We start from the raw sequence: 24827 nt of genomic DNA, 5'->3' as shown, positions 1-24827 counted from the left end.
CTCGCGGGAATTGTGCGGTCCCTTGGACACGCGGAAGAGCTGCGAAATCTCCCCCAAACGAATCGCCTATACCTAAAAATAAATCGCGTGCGCGAACCTCGACGACGCTACTGCGAGTGAAAAGCAAACATTCAACGGAATCGCTTACCCAACGCATACACTGTACGATCCGACGGAGAACAGTAAACATAGCTGGGAGAGGCAATCAAACGTTAGGCCAAAATGACTGTGTAAGGTAATGCTACCTCGGCTGAAACGGCTTACACCAACGTCGATATTAGTAATCGTCGTGTGTGGACCGCAGGGCTGATGTACGTACCTGGGTCACAAGCAGGTGGTAAAGGGTTACAGGAAAGATTGACACAACTCCAAGTTGCAGCTGTTCGTTGCGATATCAACCGACCCGCGTCTTACACCGAGTGTTGTGAACCTGCGAATGGAATCCTATACGTGACCAAGTGCAATTCGGAAATGTCTGTGGTAAGCGCCCAGTCAAAATAAAACTTTGAAAGAGGCTCCTCTGAAGATTCGGAGAACTATTTACATTCAGGTCATTTTAACTCTCCCTCTCCGATAGATTCTGCAAATTATTCACAATTAGTCTGGTACCCACAGGCTGTCGCATTTCTTAGTACGGCGTAGGTTTGGTGTCAGTTACAACTGCTTCCCGCGTAAATTCGCCGGTCAATTGACGCAGGTAATGACGTGAGCACTGTTTTTGAACTATGGTTCAATAATACCATAAGCCATTTCTGATCGAACGTATCTTTACGACGACAATGGTTGGCCGGTTACACCTTCATGTTCCGCCACCCCTATGTTTTGCCACCCCTATGTTCCGACTGAACATATTCCTATTCCTAACCCCAACTCTAACCCTAACCTTAACCAGGAGTAACACAATCTTATGTGCGGGTTGTCGGAACATAGGGGTGTCGGAACATAGAGCAGTCAACGGTTGGCCAACTCTAGTCGACAATGAGAACCAGCCAACGCGGATGGTTGCAGTCGAGGTTCATCAGCCATGCGCATCTTAAGTTATTGTACATGCAGCAAGGAGCCAGGGCCGAGAAACTTCGTGATAACATACCTCAAGAATCACCCACTAGTCGACCAATGGTCCTTATGTAGAGCTTCCTCCAAAAGTAACTCACACGAATATACCAACCTTTCGCAAAGGCGACCTTAACTAATACATGAGCCACAACAGCAAAACAAAAAGGCCAGATCGAGTCGGGATGCGAAAGGGCAAGGAGAACAAGAAACTATTGAAGTTCAAATTTTGAGTGCCCAATGCACAGGGACAAAACATAGTATCATAAGTGGGCTTGGTACCTTTTCTGAACGTGTTTGATGGTTTGGTGTTGATCATGCGAAGGAAGGAAATGTCTTTTGTCTGACCTCACGTTCAGCTGCAACTAGCACCGGGTCTGAGGACGCCTCCTCCCGGGCCGAGCGTGTCTGCCCCGCCGCTGAAGATGGTCTGAGTGGCCCACGATAAAAAGCAAGCTAAACAAAATGGCTTTTTTTGGAAAGGAGGCTAACTGTTTACTTGTCGCGGGTACACAGACACGAGTACCACGTGCGTATTGCTATAGTGCCACTGTTAATGTATCTCGGACGTGCCACGGAAGCAGGATTTTGATAACAGAGTAAAAATATATCAGTTTACCGTGCATGTAAGACACAGTGATTGCGGAATTGCTTTAACAGCAAGATTCTTTTAGAATTTTTGAATAGGTCTGACAGCAGTATAGTCAGCATTGTTTTGCGCGAGTCACGAAAGTGCTTGCCAACACAGGTATACAGGATAACACCCATCTATCAGCTTTATTCCCACGGGTAGTATTTGTTGGTTTCAAGCAAAACGAACTAGTTAAATTCCTCTGTAACCCCAGTCGAAGCATATACAAGCACAAAGTGACGTCATGCCAACGGCGCTCTCAAGTGTCAGGAAAGGGTAAAAAATGTACTTTTAAAGTAATTAAAACTTAGATAGAATGTCGCATTTTTATTTAATATAATTCCGAGGCATGGTTATTTGCTCAAACTGTGCGCCAGCGCAAAATTCATTCTGTGAGCCCTTTAATCAAGACGATGGCGTTTAATTACAGTACGTTCCGTGGTTCACGCAAATAGCAACGGAGTTATTGTGTACACTTCTGAACGCTCAGATCAGCATCCTGAACTCGTTATAGTTCCAACGTGCCTTTTGTGTTTAGAGGAAAACGGCCAATCAAACACATGGTGTAGTAGCTGCTTCTGAATACGATATTTTGCTTTGGTTCAGACAGTTTCAGGAAGGAAGGAAGGTGTAGCTAAGGTTGACGGGAATGTAGCGATGACAACCTGGCCAGACGTTCTAGGCCAACGTGAAATGTCAAACTTCAACTCGGATTATAGCAGTAATTGGCTTTTGAAATAACATTAATGTGTGCAGTGTATAGCAACATTTTCAAGCTGTTGACACATTTCCGAGCTACGTCTGTTGTTATCCTTCGGCGTCAAATTGCTAAAAATAGGAGTAGGGGCCTAACATGTCCTGTGTAAATAACTGCTTTTTCCTCGCGTCTTTTCTTGGGAACGGTAAGACATAAGGTTTAGTTTTCTTTCAACCAGACCTTTAAAATAGGATAAGCAATCAATCCAAAACATAAATATTCGGGGCTTCAGTCTGTAATGCCTATTTAACGGCGTGTACACATGCACAAAACCTCTTGCCAGCGGAGAATCCGGGGGGGGGGTGCAGGGGGCACCTCCCCCCGGCGGATTTTTGTGAAAGATATTTTCAGTAACTATTTCACAATGCTTAGAGAGTTCTGACATTGAAAAAGAAAAGTAAACCAAGCTCCAAAACAATATGCGCAGTGAATATCGGCATTTATATTCCAGTATGCATAATAATTGTCAGTTTTGAAGAGCGCTCCCATTTGGAAGACGGGGTAGCCCCCCCCCCCCCACTTTTGATTTTACGGAGGGCAAGTGCCGGAGAGAAAAACATGTCTACATTTCAGAGCGGATGGGCAAGTGGGGTCTCCCCCCCCCCCACATCAAAAGCTGGATACGCCACTGCCTCTTGCTGATTCGAAACATTTACTCAAACTGGTTACGCATTCATTCCGTGTATCAGCGGAGATTCTTCGCTAAGGGTGAGCAGAGCCCCCCCGGGTGGATTCAAGCAGATCGAACAACTTATGATAAGACAACAAACCATGAAGAAAGCCACAACAGACTGCAAGAATCACTCCGGAGTCGATTTCATCAAAAGTAATTTTCTGATGACCAAGGGGAAGAAATTTAATAGCGAGGCTCCAAGGACGTTAAAAGCGCATATTTTCAAGTATTATGTGACTCAATACCAGCTTATCAAAAGAAGAAGAACAAAAAACCCAGAAACGTGACGAGCATAGAAACCGCTACAAGAGTCATGTTATTAGTGTCCGAACCACGCTTAAATTCGCTGGTGTATTTTGTATAGCCTCCCACTTCCTGTCTCCATGGTAACTTGGGACTGCCAGTGAAGGATTCCTGTTTTTCTTCTGTGAAGCAGGCGTCACGACATTGCCCGGAGACTTTTAGGCTAATCAATGACGTAGGTGCTGATAAATTTAGACCACGATGTCTTTTGCGGGCTGGAAACTTTCTTTGGTGTGACGAGTTTCACTACTTTTTGTCGATTGTGATATGAAACAAGGGTGACAGTGCAGACAATCGACTGGTCGCTCAAAGTCGACAATTCAAATGGCGTAATAAGAGGTAATCGGTTAAGTCAAAAAGTGGCAATGCCTATAAATGATATGACAAGGTCGACAATCAGAGGGCGTAGCGTCTTGGTTTTGCAGATTTCATTGTGCTGCTACATCAAGAAATTTGCTTAGCTCAAATGTTTGCGTTGTAAGCACAGGTTGCCAGATAAAATATCATTCAATCTGTTATGCTCGTGGCTGGCTCTCGGCTAATTTTTGCGAAGCACATTAATCAGCTAATCAATCTGTCCTGCCAGCAGTGTCCAGCGCTCTTTTCTATCGTTCTCTGTGGTTTTGAATGAGCTTAATATCTGATTCAAGAGGAGGCTACAGAAACAGACTTGGCCAACTGAAGATGTTTATCGATGACTTAGCGATTCACATAGGCCTGGTCATGCGTTAACTAGTCTAGACGCCAAAGAGTCAATTTTTTCCGTTCAATTCATATCTTTCTGTAGGTCACAGAATATATTCCCATATGCCACCATGATAGAGAACCTTTTTAGCAACATGACAAATGCAGACACTGACTCCAAAGCACTCCGCGTCAGCCTCCGTGGCTTAATCGAATTATTCTTCGTTAAACCCGATCCCTTGTGTGGTATTTATTATCTGGTTATTTAGGAGAGGTATCCCGCCAGAGATCAGACGAAGATGTGAGACCGAGAAGCGCGCCAAAGAGCACGCGGTATATGAAATGCCGATATGCGATCCCCTTGAAACAGCAGTTGATATTCCATATCGTGTCGGGAAATTCTAAAGAAAAATTGAATGACCTCAACCTTTCCAAAAGAGCTCACAGGCATATCAGATTTTTTGTATTTATCCCAAAAGCAAACTACCGAATGATAATCGAAAATCTTGTCTTGGATTAAAGATCTCACTGGTACTAAACACCCCGTGGAATTCTCCCGTCTGGTTTGCTGTTATTTAGGAGATATCAAGAAATATAGGGTGATTTCCAACGATCACTCAATTGACTGATTTTTGGGAAATGGGAGTACTGTTGAAGAAATCGTGTTTCATGAGCAAAGGGCTGTAAATGTTTTTTTTCCACCGTTTTCTCGAAAAGTGTTAAAGTGCAATATCCGTTGAGTTGAAAGTTTCAGTATGGCGGCAGTCAGGATAGAATTTCAGTTTTAGAATTCTCATTATAGAGTGGATTATCCCTACAAACAATTCGGGAAAATAAACCCAACGGAGTGGACAAAATCAGCCGTAGCTTTGATGAATAAACCCCGACATACCTTTCAGATGTATAGGAGATAATGTTTCGAGATGCAATTTTTGAAGAAGCGATATTAATGAACATGGATGTCCATTTCCGTTTGTTTACTACGAATACGAGTGTACCCTTGAGAGTCACTCTCGTATTACTGTCTGTCAGTGAGATCATTCTGCCTCTCCAAAAGGTCACTGTCCTGTCTGATGGAGCTGATAACATTAAGGAGGATTTTTGAAGGACGGTAACGCGGCATGAATTCGCTGAAATGTTAATGTATTCTATTGCACTCAGCAAATCTATGAATTAATTCATTGTGTATGGGATTGGTGGTGATTTTTTGCAGTCTATATACTCGTGGCCAGGAACACTAGTTTAGATATGCCTACACCACTGGCTCTTAAGACAGACGTGGGCATGTACGTGTACTTCATTTAGGAATATCAACCATTAAAAAAAATCAAATTGACCGTACATTTCACTGAATGATTCCCTCAGCCAGTAACCCTTCTCTTGCTACTACATGTATAGGCCTACAGCATATCATCTGGTTTATGGGATACAGGTTACCGGACAAAAAGATTAACAATATAAATCCCTGACGTGAGAAATGTGGACATCATTAGACTATAGACCATTATCATGTTGCGCTCATCTTGATTTGTTTCCCATTCAAATCAACGTAACCAAAGCGAAGCTGAAAGGAAAAAAAAATAGTCTGGTTCCTTTTTTTGCACAAAAACATTATCCTTCGGTACTGTTATTGGATACAGGGAACATGACTGAAATGGTGGCAGCATGATAAAAGGTCCATAGGGGGCGCTGTCAACGCTTGAAGTTCAGACTGAATTTGTTTTTGTTGTATCTGTGCAGAGTGTGAGTACAGACTGTGGTGAATGTGTGGCTGATGCATTCCAAGGTTAATTAATGGGTGCCTTTTGAGACGCTTGGTGGCAGCAAACACACCGGTCCTTTTTTTGTATTTTGCGTCATTTTACACATGCTCACATTTAGCTTAAACATGACGCAAACAAATGAAAAAGGGACCGGTGTGTTTGCTGCCACCAACGTCTCAAAACTACCCTTCAAAACATTCATCTTGCGGTTGAACATTTTAACATCGGGACTGTTTTTCCTACATTGATGAGAAGTTAGTCCTTGTTTTGTTCATCACCAAGTTGTTTTTCATCGCACGGGTTATTGCTCCAAGGAGGATCATGGCTAAGTGTTGTTCACTTCAGACAGCAGCGGTCACTTAATCGTATTAACCTGAGACAAAGAAAAACAGTGTCTGGTCTCTAATGTAGCAACGAGATTGATCAGGGGGGTAGAGCGTCACTTGTGACGTCATCAACGAGTCATTGCTTTATTGTACAGGGAACCGTTCTATCAAAACAAAAAAAGGAGACAGTGGAGATGTAAACTTGTTGTGTGAGTGACGAAAACAACATCGTCAAAAAATCGGTCGATATCTACCAGTAAAGACGCCTCGAGATCAGGCTATTAATGCCCTTTGGTCATATGAATGAGTGAAGACATATGCCTTGCAGACGTCAATTTAAGAAAATAAAAGTGCTGACAGCAAACCGGAGCGCGCTGCTATATTGATTCGCAAGGTTCAAAGGGCCATAGGGTTGTCTACCAACTCTACCCATCATTTTTTTTTTACATGACAGAATCGGTTAATATAGTATTATCATAACGCTGAAGATGGAAGTTTGTGAAATGGCTCTTTATCCCTAAGTATAGGATGGAGTAAATCACATCTTTGTGTTAACACAAAAGTGAAGGGAAGTCGCACAATCACGAGAACGATTTACAAATTTGCGAACTTACAAAAGGCGTGTAAGGCTGTATGTCCTATTTGTAAAGTTGCATGCATGCAACATTCATACCAAAAGCCTATAATTACCTTATCGGCCTATCTTGCAGGTAAATTAGTGTCTGCAAATGCGCGATGATGAAGATTAATAACTATACGGTTTGTCATCGGTCTTCGGATGACACCATGACAAATCCCCCAAAGGATTGAAAAGCAAGCTGGCCGTGAACAAAATTACTAACTTTTGGCCGCAGGGCTCCGCCTGCAAGTCAAGCCGATGTGCTGCAGATTGGCAAGTGAAGGTTAGGATTAAAAGGAAAAGTGCAGATTGATGGTGGAGCAATCAGTGAGCGGACGCACCACAATGACCACAGTGGCATGGTATGAAGGAATGTAACACTGCCTTGGTAGACTAATTAGATAGACCGGCTGGTTAAAGACGGTGTGTCCCGCATACTTGCAGGGACAGTTTCTCAATCACTATCCTGAAAGAGCCTCATACGATGTATGTTACGGATGGTTCTACTCAACCATTTGGAAATAAAAGCAACACTAAGGTATACAAGATTTTCACTTTCTTATTTGAAGTAATCCATTCCTCGATTTTACTTCATCAACAGTACTCTCTATATTTTCCCTTTTTCCTAACTTTGATTCCTTATTTGAAGTAATCCGTCGATTCCTTGAATTTATTTCAACATTACTCGATATTTTCTTTCTTTCTAACTAGGGTCTATACTGTGTCAACTGGTATATACAAATATACAATCACTACACAGAAACAACTTTAACTGATGGTGGAATCAATATTTTGATCGTTGTTTTAGGTTATATGTTTGAGGTAAATTTGTCTTCGTCTTGCGCCACACATAATTTTCTAAGCCATGTGAATAATAAGAAGTTCTACTCCTAGCCGTTTCTATCTGTCCAGAGAACCACACATCTTGTGTATACCATTGGAAAAAGCCTGGGAAACCCATTAAGTTGCTCTCGAGCAGCTGTAAAAAAGGATGAACTAAAAGTCAAAATGAAACAAGGGCTTAATGCTATAAGATTACTGTCGTAACACGGGTGATATATTCTGGCGATTATTGATGAACCGTGAATGCTCGTGACTGTGAGACTTGGACCAAATGTATGAGGCTGCCAGGCGCATTACTTCAATTTTAGCTACTCATGGCCTCACTTGCCTTACACTTTGGCTTAGCAAAACAAGATGACATGGCGCTAATAATGTCTGGCGGTGTACATTGCTTTGGTCTGGTTCGAATTTGAATCTCGTTCAAATTAATTCATAGCCCTGGCTAAGATCGTGAGACAGATGGTATAATAGCACACACGACGACAGCAAACACGAGAAGGCGAGGCAGAGCCACACATAGAACCCAAAGCAGTGATCTCTTTAAAATGAAGGTATTATTTTGATAACTGGGTTAATTGTAATGTTATTCCCCAATTGCATTAATATAAATAAATCAGTCGCGTCTGCACCGGCGGCGCCGCATGCGTGTATTCGTACTATAAATAACAGATATGTACATATTATTCAATGTCTGCTCCCTAATGTTTGAAGAGCGACTGGGCATATTGTCCGTAATCATGGTATATTAAGACCCGCAGAAGTCAAGGCAATCCAATTTGTGCCCGACTGCTCCAAAATTTAGTTAGCCTTGGTGAAAGTTTTGCCATAGTAGATACATGTTTCTTAGGAACACAATCTGTGCAACTTTCTACTCTTCTTAAATGTTTGAAAACTATTTGACATCCCTGCTTAATTTTATTGAAAAGTGCACTTCTTTAAACATTAACACTTTTTCAATGTTTTTTTCCCGGACAACTGAGGGCGCGGCTATTTTGATGTCATTTCAGGAAGACACTGATCAGGTTAAGGTTCTCTTTTCGAACTGTGAACACACGCAGTTATACTCACTGAAGACATTTGTGAGAAAAGTTTCCTCACAGTGGCTTACTGCCATGTACACTAACACAACAATCACCAACGACAAGAAAATGTACAACAGAAAAATAACCCGAATTCTGCCTTTGGTGCTGAAATAGCTGTAACATTGAGGTTTCTGTCTGAAATGACATCGCTTATTTGCTCATGAATATGGAAATTAGAATTAGCATAAAAAGCAAAAAGGCACCAAAATACCCTTGAAAATGGCAAAACGAAAGTTGAAATAAGGTTAATGGGGCACAAAGGTGCACTTTCAAGGATTGCATTTTAAACATTCAAGAAATTAGTATTCACATTTTATCATTTTCAGCCAAAAAATGGCATATAGGCCCACTATAGGTTCGGTGAGGCATAGTGGCGGGCATGTGATTTTCATCAGGCTGTAGAAAAAAACCCGTTTATTACTAAAGAATTACAAACATATACCACCTCTGGTGGCATTCTAATTTTAAAATCAGTTTTAATAAGTAAGACATCACTGATCACAAAATAAGGCTGTGTCGAGCATGTAGTACTCACATGACACATGTCATTCCGTCATTACTTTGCAAGCGTATCAAAGGCATATCAATGGCGACGCTAATTGCATTTTCTCAACAATAGACATTATCTGGGGTGAAACGAAATTGTCAAAAACTTCTTTGTGTGAACATGTTTTTCAGTTGTTCGCAATCAGGAACTGGAAGTCAGTGTTGTATCAGTGAAGAACAATTGGTAGAATGCAAAACGAATACTTTAAAATAGAAAAATTTGTATTAGCTTCTGAGTACAATTGTTCATGCGTCACTCATACGCGACCTTAGATTGACCAACTATCTAGACCGTTATTTAACGATGCATTTACAAAATGGCCAGTTCGTTCTGAAAGTATGTGAATAATTAAGGAAGGTCATAAAATTAGCCATATGGGAATGCAATGATGAGCGCACGGCCATCAAACGGCGTCACTTACTTTCAAATTAACGGGTTCTTATACACGCCAGCTACATTTTGCCAGCCCCAATAAAATTCCCCTTTCTTGATGTGCTAGCATGTTAGCGTCCCTAATCCCATAAAATAAGGCAACATTTTGAAATGAAGGTGCTGGGTTGTTCCATTATGTAAAGCTTCTCCGTTCTAACCGACTCATTTCAATGTTTACAAAGGCTTAATACAGTCAAAACCTACCCACAAGCAAATTTTAACTTCAGTAAATAAATAGTTTTTAAATTTAATTGGTAATTTTTTAATTCAGCCGCTTTCGACAAGCACCAGCTGTTATTAAAATACCTTATTTTTGTGGCTTGTTATAGAGTCTGGATCTAGCATTCCTCCAACTAATTTGTAATAATTTCCGAGCATACTATTCATGGCTGATTACTCGGGAGTGTAGGGTTATAAATGATGTGTGATTTGATATCACTAATCGGATTGGCCTTACGGGTTAATGGTGGCCCCTGTCAACTATTTATGAATGACGACGCCAAATGGATCCTTTTTGTTCAACCGATACCAACACGATATAAAGGTTTGAGATGGGTAGTGAACGGCATAGCAAATCCATAGCAATATACAGGGTGAGTCAAAAAGGAGGTGATTGTTTATTCTTAAAATGCAATAACATTTGATACAGCAACGATCTCTTAAAAGAGCATGTTCTTCCACTCACCTTAACAAAATTACTGAAATTGATCCAGGCTATCAGGAGTTCTGCAGGTTTTATTCAAAGAACCCATTTTAATAGCTGTCCATGGAATGCCACTGGAAGCTGAATGAGAATTTACAGATTACACACAAACAGTCAAATACAAAAGAGATTGTAATCGTTTAAATCAAGACTGAAACATTATTTTTGCTGTCTGATTGTGTGTTTTGAATATGAGGGGACAAAATCAGTTTCTTTTCTGGAATATCAATGGCGATTTTTGAACGCTTTCCTTTGCAAGTTCTCCGTTCATCGAAGTGCAAAAACGCCCATGAATTATTGCATTAAATGGGTATTCATCAGTTCGTAGAACGATTAAGGATTAGTGGTGGGCAGCTGAATTGTGTGATTCTCATATTAACGTAACTTGGGAATAGAGCTTGCAATGTTCTATGCTATTTTTTGTTTTAAGGAAATGAAGAGAGCCACATGTTTTTTTTCTTATAATATATATATATTTGTCTAAATTCGGTAACTTTCTTTTTGACTCACTCTGTAGATATAGTACGGAAGCAAGGCAACTATATGATCCCAGAAACTAAGACAAATTCTATGTCTTGTCATTCGCCGAAATCTTTTAAGATTATAAAGGTTAAGCAACTACCTCAGGGGCAGGGACAGACAGATAGCCATAAGGAGAATCTTAACTTGACCCAAGTGTTGTGGTACTCGTACCCGGTACTCGTACTTGAGTACTTCTCGAGTGCATTTTTGGAGTACTCGTATTCGTACTCGGAAGTACCAGTACGCGTACTTGGAGACTTGTACATGTACTTGGAAATACTCGTACTCGGCAACCTGATACTCGGCAGTACTCGGTCCACGGAAAAAGTACTCGACTATAACACTGCTGTCTTTCATCCGTGCAAGAATCTGCTGGGCCGGTCTCTGACCTTCCGTCTCAGTCTTCAGTGGCAAACCTGCTACAAAGCATAGACCTACACGAGATTTCGATTCTTTGTCACGATGGACTATGACGATTTATGGCGTCAGTTTTCAGTCACCGTCAGTTTGAGAACTTCAAACTTGGGCACAGGATACTGCTTCTTGTTCATGTTTCTCTGTTGGACGTCACATGAAGAGAACATAATGAAAAAAGAAGAAGATGCACTACTCACCAGTGTTTGCTTTGTCAACCTCCACTCCACGGGGGAACCACCAAAAGAGACATTAAGGTAAACACTTGAGGGAACAGGCTGCCGCCAATAATCAGGGTCTTTGCTCGGATACAGACTCAAAATACCTCGACAAGGCTATGCACACGTCTTCAAGAGGAACCACTTTAAGAGCACTCTGACAAATCCGTTCACTTAAAGGCTATTTCCCTCCAAACAAGCTAGGTGTTTAGTACTAATTCCAAATATTTACACTGAGCCATACGACACTGTGTCAGGCATCCTAAAGAAATAGCCCCGAAGTTAGTAGGCCTGCAGCCAATAAATGGTCATCTGAATCCAGGGAGGCAGGCCACAACATCTTCTTCAAAGAGAAACTGGTCTGAAGTTACCATCAGAGATACGTACAGTGATGCTGGAAAGAAACATTTGGCGAGGCTCTTTTCCTTGCTTCGATCAGAGCTGATACTAGGTTTTGCCCTTCACCGACGTACAAACAAACATTGATTACTCGAGAGGTCGAGTGGTGTCATGTCTGCACTAGATAGCAGGAGGTCGTGGGTTCGAGTCCCACCGAGTGATTTATCTCACTTTCACTGGGGGGGGGGGAGGGGGGGGGAACACACTGATAAGTATTTATACGTCGGTGAAGGGCAAAACCAAATATTGAATTTACATCACCCCAACGCAAACATTCCATCTTATAAACCAATACTTTCAATAAGATGTGCATGCTGAAGGTAGCAGTAAGATAAGGTTTACGGTAGCACGATGTGACAAATCTCTTTTGTGGGTTTGTGAGGTTCTGAAAAGAACGGGGGAAAGTCAACGTTTCGGACAATATGCTTTGCACGTCGTCAGGAGAAAATACATCCATGTAATCCAGTTTTATGTCGTGCGTAATATTTATACCCTCAACCAAAGAAATTGCGTAGTACGTCCCGACATCCATAGCTGGGACGGTTACTATGTTAGTGGATTGAAGAAACGACAGCCACGTATTACACCGGCACTCAACGCTCTAGCCTTGGCGGCAGAAGTAGCACACTCCCCGTGTGATAAATCACCTGTTTTTCTTTTCCCCCAGGGAGAATTAATAAGCGAAGAAGGATCCATCATAAGATACCGGGTCGTATGGGTTTTCTCCTTCACTGCAGGACATTTATGAATTACCTTTGTACAGACAACCCTTTAAAGTGCATCCGACACTTTCGTTTTGGACGGATGAGATGCGTTTGGTAGACGATACGGGGTGCACAATACCATAGAGAAAGTTGGTGACATGTTCGCAACCTTTTCTTTTAGGAACGACGAGACAATTTGTAAGATTACCGCGTGTCACACCAAATTTAGAGGCGGGACTTAATAGAGGCGGGCCTGACAGACTTTCCAACGTCAATTAAACATTGAAATCACTTCCGTCCCTTAAAAGATGATTCTATCTTAAAACTGCACCTTTGAATTGCCGTTTGAGCCCCATGTACTTTTATTACCGGTTCCTATGTCGCCAATTTCAATAACCAAATTTGGGGTTGATTCTAAGGCCAATTTCCTTTTTTTTTCATGAGCAAAAACATTGATGTCATCCTAGGCAGAAGCTACAATCCAATGCCATTGGCAGTTAGAGCAAAGTGTTGTCAGAATTGTTTGTCGAATGACGAGGTCCTTTCTGTTACTTTGCTGTACATGTATTTGTTGGTTAAAAGTAGTAAATTAAACCCACTCAATAAGCAAACTCTATTTTCACAAATTGTTCCAATGAGCTGCATCATAATTTCTGCAGAAATCCCTGAACTGGACGAAATAGTGACAAAAAAGGCACTTATTATAAACTTACCCCTTGCGGGTGTACCATTGTTTCATACAGTTTAGAGGTATATATACTTGAACAAAATACAATAGTGTTAATTAATTAATTTGACGGACCGTTTAAGAGTAGAAAAGGTAAGGCGTTGCTGAATGGCGTGACTCGGCATGGAGCATGGTGTAGTATTTGTTACAAAAAATTGATGAGACTACCCACTTATGAAAGCAACTCACAAAAATAGGCATCCGTACCAAAACGATGAATTAGGTTGTTTCTGAAAAAAGGGGATTAAAGGGCCCCTGCAATCTAATTTTTAATGCAATTCCTGACAATGCACCTCAGTTTTTGTTTTGCCATTTCAAAGGGTATTTTGGGTACCTTTTAGTTTTTGTGCTAATGCGAATTTCCATATTCAAGAGCAAAACTGACATCACAGCAACATCGCCCTCAGTTGTCTAGAAAAGCATGCTTTTTGGATGATTTTAAATGTCTAAAGAATTGCACTTTTCATTAAAAATATTCAAAAAGGGATGTCAAATAGTTTTTATACATTTAAGAGGAGTAGAAAGTTGCACAAAATGGGTTCCTAGGAAAACCAATTCACCACACGGACCCTTAAGGGCATCATTGTGATAAGCTGGACGAAAAGAAATTGTCAAGTCAAAAATAATGAGATCTTCTAAGCGTATCCCTTACTCAAGGCCCTTGAAAAATATTGTGCCGTGAACAGTTCGTTTGTGTAAGTTTTTTTCCAGCGCGATGTTCTTTCACAAAAACACAAAAAGGCCACACCAACTCTTACATTTGTATTCCCAAGGTATACACCTGCTTTCAATTAAATGCTTCTTTAAATCAACTTACCCTTACCGTATATTGGGAAAAAGAAAAGAAGACTTTTGAAAGTATTGTTATGGAGTCAGCCATGCGAGTTTGTCTGAAGCCCCTTAGTGTAGGCCTCGATGAGTTTAGTTGCTGGTAACTGTCCTTATTCAAATAACAACGATCACAATACAAGACGCTGTGGAATGCTGGAAATTCTATGTATCTCTCTTCCACTTGTGGTAAATGGACGTTAACGCATGTAAAACACAAGGCCACAGTGACCAACTCTATCGTTAAAAATCAAGCAGACATTTCATAAACTCCCTCAGAGACATAAAAAAGTTTGAAAACCATCCCTAATAATTGGGAACCTTGGACAGCCTTTTGCATAAACGACGAATAGACAACAACGTATATACCTATCTTGTAATCGATGGAATCCTCGAAAAGATTGGACGAAGAAGGTAGGTATATCCTTTGTTTAGTAAATAACCCCAGGGAAGGATTGGGGGTCCATTGAAATTAAGCTCATACTTTTCTCTGTGGATTGTATTTGGGGTTGAGGAAAGAATGCCACGTCGGCAGTAGCTGCGGAAGGGCGGAAAAGGGCTGACAAAGGCTCCTCCCTAGTAAGCACAAAGACTAACGTGCAAAAGTAAATAGAAAACATTGAACGGAATTGACCACATGGCAGGGTTTTGATGTTACTAAAACAAACATGGCTGTGAAACGTATTATCCTTCACATAGGCTACATTGAAACTCATGACGGAATACTTTTCAAGCATCCCTTTATTTATGGTTTGAAATGAGTTTGCGACTTCCAGGGTTTGGCCTATTTCATCGAGTCCACGAAAACTACTTGAAAAGTCAATACTTAAACGTTGAGTGAAAATGACATTCACTGAAACGAGGTTGAAATGGGGAAGAGGTTAACTAGTCTATTTTTTTTCACAGCCATTTTTCTTGAGGGTATTTGCAAAGTCCCAGATTAGGTACAATCAATACCGATACGAGGTCCCAATTTAACTAATTTGGGATACTTACCGGTGTTTGATATACGGATAAGACTTTTCGGATCGCCTGAATGAAGGATTTCGTTTCGTGTGACCGTGTGCCCGTAGCAACAATGACTGCATGGGGGCGGGCTACGGGGACCGTGCCGAAGACTGTGAATATACCTCCCTAGAGAGGAACTTAAACATGATCCGTCTTGGCTTGAAAAGAAAGGCAAATATTCACAAAATTCGGAAATTGCAAGAAGGGGGCTTGCAGCCATACTTGTATCGGGTGTGGATATAATGCGCACATTCCACCTCCTCGGATAATAAATACCACGCGTATCTGATCTTCGCGCTTACATTGGTCCCCAATAACACCATCTCTACACAAGATAAAGATAAACCTCTAGGCTACCATTCCTAAGTCTAAGTAGATTTTATATTCCCGGGAAGAATTTGTTTCTCTCACCTGCAGCTCCAGCATGATTAATTTAAATTCGATTTTTATGAAGTAAGGGATATACTCTAGTGTAGGTCTATATACAAGACCTCGTTATTTATAGATGTCGTCGCGCTGAGGGATTGAATTCGATTGGTGTGGCGGTGGGGAGGAGGCGGTTTCTTTGACTTTAAATTTACAAGAATGAGGCCTTTCAAAAAATTGGCGAATCATTAAATTATCTGTGAGTGACTACAATTTCGCCAAACGAAGACAAGCTCATGATTCATGAAGAATGTCTGGAAAGATGTTTTGATGTCAACATGCCTTCGGTTTCAACCAAAAGATTCGTCAAAAAATAACCCCCAATATCCGCACAAATTAGAGGCAAACCAAGCCTAGAATATTTCCACTGAGCCAAAAAAAAAACCTTGCCCAGCAAAAACAGGTTATAAGCCATAATGCTATATTTACAAGTGACACTGCTTATTACTAATTCTCGGTTGATATTGCATTGGCACATACATTTGCGAAGTGATATTTTTCCTCTTAGTCTATAGGACTTGACGTCGATCGTGTAAGGTACATGTTCTGCTGCAAAATCCACCCCAGTAATTTGATTGTCTACATCTGGATACATACACACACCAAGGAAATTCACTTTTGAACTAATTTTCTGACGGCCTTAACAGCTTTGTTGAGCTCGACCCAGATAATAATATTAGGCGGGAATTCAATCCATCAACTATTCAGCTGTAGGGAAAACGCGACTTCAAAATCAAATCAATCAAAGGAATTATGGTCAAATTTTGTTTTCTAACATACCACCAATGTTTTCACCGTGTCCTCTTGAGACATAAAACCTTGATATACCTTTGAGTTTTTTCCACTCAGTCGACGTCAGCATTCGAGGGTAACAACAAAGTACATTTTGAAAAGGTAGGGCATGAACAATCTGATTTGATTAAATAGAACACGAAAAGTACAGCAGGGGTTGAAGGTACTTCAAAAGATAAGGCTACACCCTAACTCGGATAATGAATCAAGTTACCACCTCGATCTTGGCGACACTCATCAGAGTTACTCCTCCATACTCTTATTTGTATCAAACCCATCTATTGTCTGGTCCAAGACATTATTAATGGCGAAGTCGCCTGAATGCAAAGGTTACCGTAAGATATATGGAGCCGAAAATGTTACGACGTGATTTCAAATTTGTACATCATTATACTATTGGTATGGAAGATCCGAGATCGTGGGTTTTAGCCACGCGCGTGTCAATGCCAAGACGTCGGTGTATCCACATTCATCCTAGGACCTTCTACCGTAGGCCCTTCAGACCACTTAACGGGTTGAAGGAGCGGAGGACGATTTATCGCTGGCACCTCAAGACCGAACCCCAGACTGTATCCATCCTCACGCAAGACAAGTGCGCAAGGCAGTATAGGCAGCAAGCTGCTGTTGGTGGAGAGATACCACAATGATATCAATTCTCCACGACGCATCATGCTTACATTTCCTATAATGTATTGATGGGGTCTGCACTGTGTTGATACACGTTGGTCATATATTTTCTCACTGGCATAACAGATGTACTGGGCTGAAAGGTCATCCTTGCAAATTGACGAAGATGAGTGTATGTTGTGCTAGCTCCAAGAGAGTGATTATGTTTCTACGCGATATATCAAGTTTCTCTGTAATGAATTGCTTCCTTTCGCTACAGTTCTCTTAAAATGACATTCTACATCTACTGATGTATAAGTTAAGTCTAATGGTTATTTTGTCCGTTGCAATTGTTGTTTGTTTGACTGTAATTTGAAAGAATCGATGTGCTGCTTTCTCATGTTCTATATCCGCAGTGAAATCGACATCGGAAACTTATCATTTCTAAATAGTTTAATGAACTTACATAGTTCACACAAATATTGTTCGGACGTCCAATCCTTCCCTTTCATCTACACCTACATTGTATACCCGCAGCACGAGGTGTGGCAGAGGGGTATCCCAATCTCCCTATAACCCTATATAAACACCCTAGACTATTGTTACCTAACACATCCCCCAAGATATCTCAAAAGAATTCCTGAGATTCTGGTAACAACCAGTAAAAACCAACACAAAAGGGGAAGGGGTCCCTCTGTCACATATCGCACCATTTGATAATCCACATTGGCCTGTTTTTTAAATGTATCACTCGAGGTCTGTCCTCCCCTATTTAATCCGTCCTTTGCTAGTCCTTCCACTCCATCCTTCCCCTACACTGGTGTGCCCCCACCCAATGAATCCCTTTTGAGTTTCTCCTCCCAACCCCGGCCTGCATGCTTGTAAGTCCGGTCCCTACATATTTGTTTCTTGTACCTCCAGCATTTTTGCCTCGGAAGAAGAACGTCAGGCCACATCAATTTTTAGATTTATATTTCAAACAGAACATTCTGATCAAATGGCAACATTTGCACTGATGCAGTGTCAGCAAGTGTCGAAATAAACTGAAGCAAGCAAACTGAACAATTCACTGTGAATAGCCTATGCGATATGGACAATCTACCATTAAAAATGATGGTTTAATGAAACAAATAACAAAAGCCCGACGAAATTCAAAGCAAATGTTATTCTCTACCGGCTGCACACGCGTTCCGATATCCGGTTCTTCACTTTTACCAACACTCAATGGACGTACTCGAAATCATCCTATGGATAAACTGCAGATGTGCTCCTCGGAGTAAATCAATAACACTGTTAGTTCACGAACGTATGTCATTGTCAACCCTAATTTAAACTCTTGCTGTGTCTACTTTGCCTGCAATAATCCATGTTGCCATGTTTGTTCACAAACAACACATGCTCTACAATTCGTTCGTCTAATACACAGAGCTTAATCGATTTGGGTGCGAAGTCTAGCTAAAGTTTTAAAATGGGGACCTCAATACAAACACAATCGTGTACACTTATACTCATGGTTTGTGCATTATTAATACAGGCCCTACATGCAATCGTTGCAGCCTAATGAGACGTCATTATGCGCACTCAGCTACACTGGAGACCAGAAATGGCGATTTCTTGCTGGGGCTGTTGGAGTTTAATGCATCGGGAGGTCCCCGCTGACAAGGTTTCTGTTGTGCTAAATCGTCATCAGCCGCCAGCAATTTGCGTCATTGTAAAGTTCTCGCTTAGTCCCGTGCGCCCTGTTTAATCGCGGTCGATTTAACTGGAAATTAAAGAAACCAGGAGAAGAAGGGAGGATTATAATCCACGACCACGCCTGGGGCATTAAATTCATACGTTTGGTTGAAACTCTTTTTGTAAAGTGTTTAGAAAGACTTAGTGTGGATGGCGTGAACGGATTATTTCGTTTCAGGGTGTTGTGACTGAATAATGCAGAATTGAAGAGATACATGGTTGATTTAGTTGAGTCCGGTACTCATGTTTGCGCTACTACCCTCGCCTTCCGTGACCTCTGCGGGTTCGATTCCAACCCAAGCTTATACATCGGGGATTGGGTTTCCATAGCTAATTCCGTGAGTTTTCCCCGAAAACATTGGTGTCGGGTTCTCCTCCTACAACATTTCTTCGTCGACTTCTCTTCCCGTTTCTTCCAGCTTTCTTGCTACAGTGCTATAACTGCTTTGAAGAATGATCAAGCAGGAGGTCACGTTGTCAGACATACAGCAATATTAAATAAAACCGCAAAAACTTTCCAGCCTCAAATTATTCAATAACTTACACATCTTGGCCCTTTAGGTAAACTGAGGTGTGCTACACAACATAATGAAGGACACAAAGCCACTTTTTGTCATTATCCTTCCCTCCGTAAAATACGACCGTGCCTATAGCATCAATCAATCCAAGGTAGAAACTTCGCACGGCAAGGACAACTACTGCCAACAAAACACCGACATGATGCGCAGGAAGCCGTGAGTCAATCTATAGGGCCATTTAGTGCTTAGGACGGACTATAAAAGATCCACAGGGAACCCCCTGTGGTAGCCAAAGTCTTTTATCCCCACGGTGCAGCATATTTCCATGAAGGCAAATTATTACATTAAGTTAGCTCTGTGCGCGCTGAGCGCCCCATTGCCTTGTTTTCGACTCGCAACTAACTGCGCGAACCTGCACTCTCGCCTCTTCGCGATCGCCACGGGACAACTAGGGCAAGCTGTCATTTTTTGCGCCCAAATTAACGGCGGAAAATGGCTGTTTTATTTGCCGTGGTGAGGGCCAAACAGCACGGGAGCTGGAAGCTGAAGGAACCTACTCAGTGATAAGTCGTATAACTTGGAGCGCACTGCATTAGGCACGTGCGACTTGCGCGTCTCTGTCGTCTATCTTCTTTGGATTCAGGATTGTGTAAAACAAAATGTAAACAGAACGTCGAAGAAAGTTCAGTAACCCCATCACTCTTGGCACTTTTCACGGAAAGAAACTTTCAAAATCAACCTGTTTGCAGGAAACCCAGGACATATTGTATAATGACCGTAGGTACATCCACGTGGCAGCAAGTCCAATCTAGGTAACAGTAAGCTTTACCCTTTCCAAAAATCTTACAAACTCCTTCAAACCCAACTGATTGTACGATTGAACGATTGAACGATCTATGGGACAGAGTGGCGGATATATGATTTTTTTCCAAGGGGTGCCTGAGTTTTTTTTTTCAAGATGGGGGGAGGGGAGTGGCTAAGCTGAGGTTTGAAGTCAACACATAGTCCTAAGCCTTAGGCAATGAACCGGGATTGGCAATAAGAACATTAGGCCTAAGTCATTTCAAGAACGACAATATTGGGATTTTTCTAGTAATATGTAACCATAAAACAATAACAAAATTGCTGAAGCAGATGGCAATAATTAGCCACCCAATCACCCCGGATCCGTCTTTGTGGCAGTAAAGTAGACTTCGACAGATTTTGAGTCAGATATCAGAAATATATCATTGAAAGTAAACAACAGAATGACACAATGACAAAATCATAGCGATGAGCATTACGTGATCATGTCATGTAAAGCAATGGCTTAGAAATAATGAAACAACCAGACGATACATATTATTTTGAAGACACTCCTGTTTGATTCGAATCCTGTATGAAAAAGGGATTCAATTCTTTGCAGCACAGAATAACTTGGACAGCCAAGGCCCCCCCCCCCCAAAAAAAATTAATCAGTATACCAGACTTAATTGTCGGTGCCAGCCTCTTCATTCTCCAAGAACTTTCCCCAGCAATTTGATGTCTTCGGCTGCAACAAATGCATGACCGACGAACCATGACTATTGGCTTCATAATAAAATAATTTACTACTATGGTCGCTGAAGTGGCCTTCGAGGCCAAACCCGTATGGGCCTATGCTAATCCCACATCTAATTGGTACCATAAATGCATAATTTATATCCTAAATTTCATTATTTATACCATGAATAAAAGAAGGGAACTCACCGCGTAACTGTACTTTTAGTTTAGGTACTTGGGTCTCGTTTCTCGAATTAAATAACAAAACTATGTTTTCAAGGATGATTTCGAAAACGAAAATGCAAAACAAAACAAAATTAAACAAAACAAAACGAAACAAAACAAAACAAAACAACAACGGGTGATCATACAGTAAAGGCCCCAAAGATTTAAAAGCCTATTCACCAAAGGGGATAACCATGCATCCTTTAATCCTTAGTCTCTGAAATTTCGACATGAAAAGCTTACGCTGACATTATAAAAACACATATCTCTAAAAATCCCGCAGACTGATTGAAATCGCATCAACATCCATCAACAATCATTTTGTTTTAAACAATGAGGGTGCCAAATGTCTTTCTTCTAAGTCAGACATGGGTAATTCACACTACAGGGTGGTGAAAAAAGAAGGAAACCCCCTTTTGACAGCAATTTTCACCTGCTTGTTGAGCATATTTCAAAAATTCAATTTAATGGTATTAAAATATTGATATTGATCTTTAAACATAAGTGACGAAAAAATGATTGCAAATGCATGTTTTGACTCTGAGTGTGGTAGTTAAAAATATATGCCAAACCTGTTTGTCCACGGACGGCTTTATTCCATCCGCTTGACTGAGCTCCGGAGCTTAAATAAAAGACAAAAACACAACTAGACTTACAAGTGCATGGACAACAGTGATTTTGGTGACTTGTGTTCAAATTAGCATAACAATTCTTGCGATTTTTAAAAAGATTTTCTTTCACCACGTATGGTTAAAGAGCTATATAGGCCTACTTTACTACATTATACCAAAAAAAAACCACTTCAAATAAGTTGAATAGCCTAAATAGGTAAAATTTCAGTCCAAAGTGGGTTTCCTTCTTTTTGCACCACCCAATACAGAAATGATCTGTTTGGGAACCATGCGTTTATACAAAATTCGCTATACGACGAACTGGGTTTTAAGTACAGTATTGACGTTGCAAAAGCTGTGCAAAGTAAAGTACTATTTTGGAGTAAACAGGTCCAGTCCAACTCTGACAACAATGGGGAATTTGTATACATGGTATTTGTCAGGTCGTATTTTTGTTCCACAAAAATAGCAATGGTGAAAAGTGCCTGACCCGAACTGTGACGCCGTCAAAAAAATTGGTCCACCAAAGTTTTGCGTGGCACACTCGTTTATTTCATGAAGTAACTGGGTCGGAACAAATTTCAAATAAATCGAACAACTAACAACAAACAGCCGTCATAGAATAATGTCCTTTTTGACCACAATTTGTTCCGCAGATTACCAGTCAATGTGCATAGAATATTCAAGTACAGCTTAAAGTTTTGTGCTTATTCTCGCGCGGGTTAGCCAAGACTCCCGTTTAAGTTAATAACTTAAAATGCTGTGGCGACAGGGTGAAGTAGAATTTTCTTGCTAGAGTTGTACAGTAATATGCACAGAACGATGACCATACGCGCAGAATTCCATGGATAACAGAGTTTTGAAATTAGGCCCGAAGTATATGAAAGATATCAACACTCACCGCCAACCTTAATTAAAAATTTTTACCAATACACACTGTCATAACTGCATGAATCCTCATAGATGAAGCAACCGAAATGCTCCTACTCATACCACGCGTAATATTGCAAACAACATTGAATGCAACATTTCATCACTTCAAAATGTATATGACAAAACTTACCGGCCACTGAATGGCTTGCCCTCTTGGTCTCCCTCGCGTTCAGAGCCGAAATAATTTCCCTTTGCCGATAGAACTGACGTCAAATCAACTGAATACTGTTGAAGCCTCTACCGTCATCCGATGAGACCAAGACTTGAGAAGAGTACACAGAAAGCTCTGGCTGGAATCGGAGACTAGTCGCTCACTGACAATGCAAACTCGACACTCCTCCCTTTTGTATGGTCACGTCCTAAAAAGTATGTTCAGCATCCGCATTACAAACTGGTAGATTGTTGATCACGATCGATAATGTTTTCAAGGACTCTCCGAAGCACACGTGTCTGCTGTTTGTCCTCCCAATATTTATATTTAAGAAAAAGTTCAGAGTAACTTTTGCCAAATCCACTAAAAGGGCACGTGGACGAAAACTGCTCGATTTCACATCGATCAAACCATCACACGAAGGCGCATGAGATGTGTGAACGCACGATCTGCTTAAGAGCCTCGCACTTAGCTCAGTGTGTCGGCTAATGCGTGTATTTACGCCTCATCATGCTTGCAAAGAGAAAGACAAAACTCACGGGTCGAGGCAGAAGCTTTTAACCTCGTCCTGATGACTCTACCTCGTAGACACAGTGGGCCACTTGATAGACTGTCTGTCTCGCACGAGGGCCAGAAAAATATTCCCCGTGCTGCACTCTTTGCTTTTTTACCTGCTGAGTGTTAGGCGAGAGAAGAAAAAGAAGAGCTTTACTTCACTGCACTCGGTCGGGCTGATGAATTGGCAAGACTCCTGTGTGTTGAACTGCCCGGCCATTCAGTCCCCAGGCTTACCTCCACCGCTGTATTTAATGCGAGGGAAGTCTATAACGCTGTAGCCCCGCTGAGTCGACCAGGGAGTGCGTGACCTCGCGTTCTGTGACTGATGTGAATGAGTATTGTGTACATTCGGCACGGCATAACTAAACTACCGCATTGCAGCAGAAAAGAGTCAACCCCCCCCCCTTTTCACCGGCTCTACGCTTTTACCCTTGAAGAGAAATATTTGACATTTTTGGGAGGTTTATTATTTCCCTGCCGGGTGCATGCACTGGCGTGTTTTCATTTCTAATTTCGAGGCACTTGTAGGCCCTCAAGTGTTGCGGGAGGATGCTGTAAATGATGTAGGCTAAGATTTGCAAGCAATGAGGTTCTTGGACCTGATAAGGGGCGTTTCCCTGATAAAGCTTGCCGCTCCACCCTGCTATGCCCCTCCATGAGGTTATGACAGTTACAAAAAACCATGAGGTTAAGACAATTACTAAAAACCATAAGCCATAGTACAGAATCTACCAGGGACTGGTTTCCTTATTCATGAAACTGTTAAGGATAGAAATATGCAGTACGAAAACAGGGCACCAGCCAAAATGACATGTGTTGTGTTCTGCTTGTCACTGCAGGGTTCTGAGCCGACTAACGCCGATCACATGAAGCTGCTTAGCGATAACTATTTTCTGCTTACCAGCTATGAAACTGGGTCAGCACTGATATAGACCGTATGCGTAGTAGTTTGAGAGGGCAACGCCTTTGTTTTGCTGGGATATGTATGAGTGAATTAACCCTTTGTGCATTAATTGTTACTGAATAAAACATAACAAAAGACGCCTTCGAAACTTGCTGCTACGCTTGAGTTCTGTATTGTGCCCCTGCACCCACAAATCCATATATTACTACCTGTCTGAAACGAGCAATCCCCTCAATAAGTGTTACATTTAGACGGCATGTCATGCCAGAGATTATCTCTCTGATTCCCAGCCCACCACGGGAGTCCCTACGGGCTAGGCTACGGCCTTTCCCGGTCCAGAATCCCTCAGACAAAACCTTTTCCAAAGTTAATTTATTAGGTTAGAGGGAAATGTTTGCCCAACAAAAGTATGAAGCAAAGACTTATTATATAAAAGGCTATAGGTTCTTAAGATATGTCCCAAGGATGCCTTTATTCCCCAGACGAGCCTCCTTGAATTGGAAAAGAATTGTAAAAAAAAAGAATCCTAGCCTAGAGGGCTAGCCAAGGTATAGGCATGGTTTACAGTGTCTGAAGGTGTGATCGTGGCACTTTACCACAAAAAAATTGGGC

At 41.4% G+C, this 24827-nt stretch overlaps 1 protein-coding gene across 1 annotated transcript in view; it reads right to left on the bottom strand.

The window, feature by feature from the left end:
• Positions 1-23652, bottom strand: part of LOC119746116 (D(2) dopamine receptor-like) — a 43506-nt gene extending 19854 nt beyond the window's left edge. Inside the window, exon 1 of the mRNA XM_038222911.1 lies at positions 22733-23652. The gene's annotated coding sequence lies outside the window, so the exon portion shown is untranslated. The remainder of the gene's footprint in view (positions 1-22732) is intronic.
• Positions 23653-24827: the final 1175 nt, after the last annotated feature.

This window comes from Patiria miniata, unplaced genomic scaffold (assembly GCF_015706575.1).
Source record: "Patiria miniata isolate m_02_andy unplaced genomic scaffold, ASM1570657v1 HiC_scaffold_7, whole genome shotgun sequence".
NCBI lineage: Eukaryota > Metazoa > Echinodermata > Asteroidea > Valvatida > Asterinidae > Patiria > Patiria miniata.
Note: the sequence above shows the minus strand (reverse complement) of the source record. Positions and strands in the feature narration are given on the sequence as shown.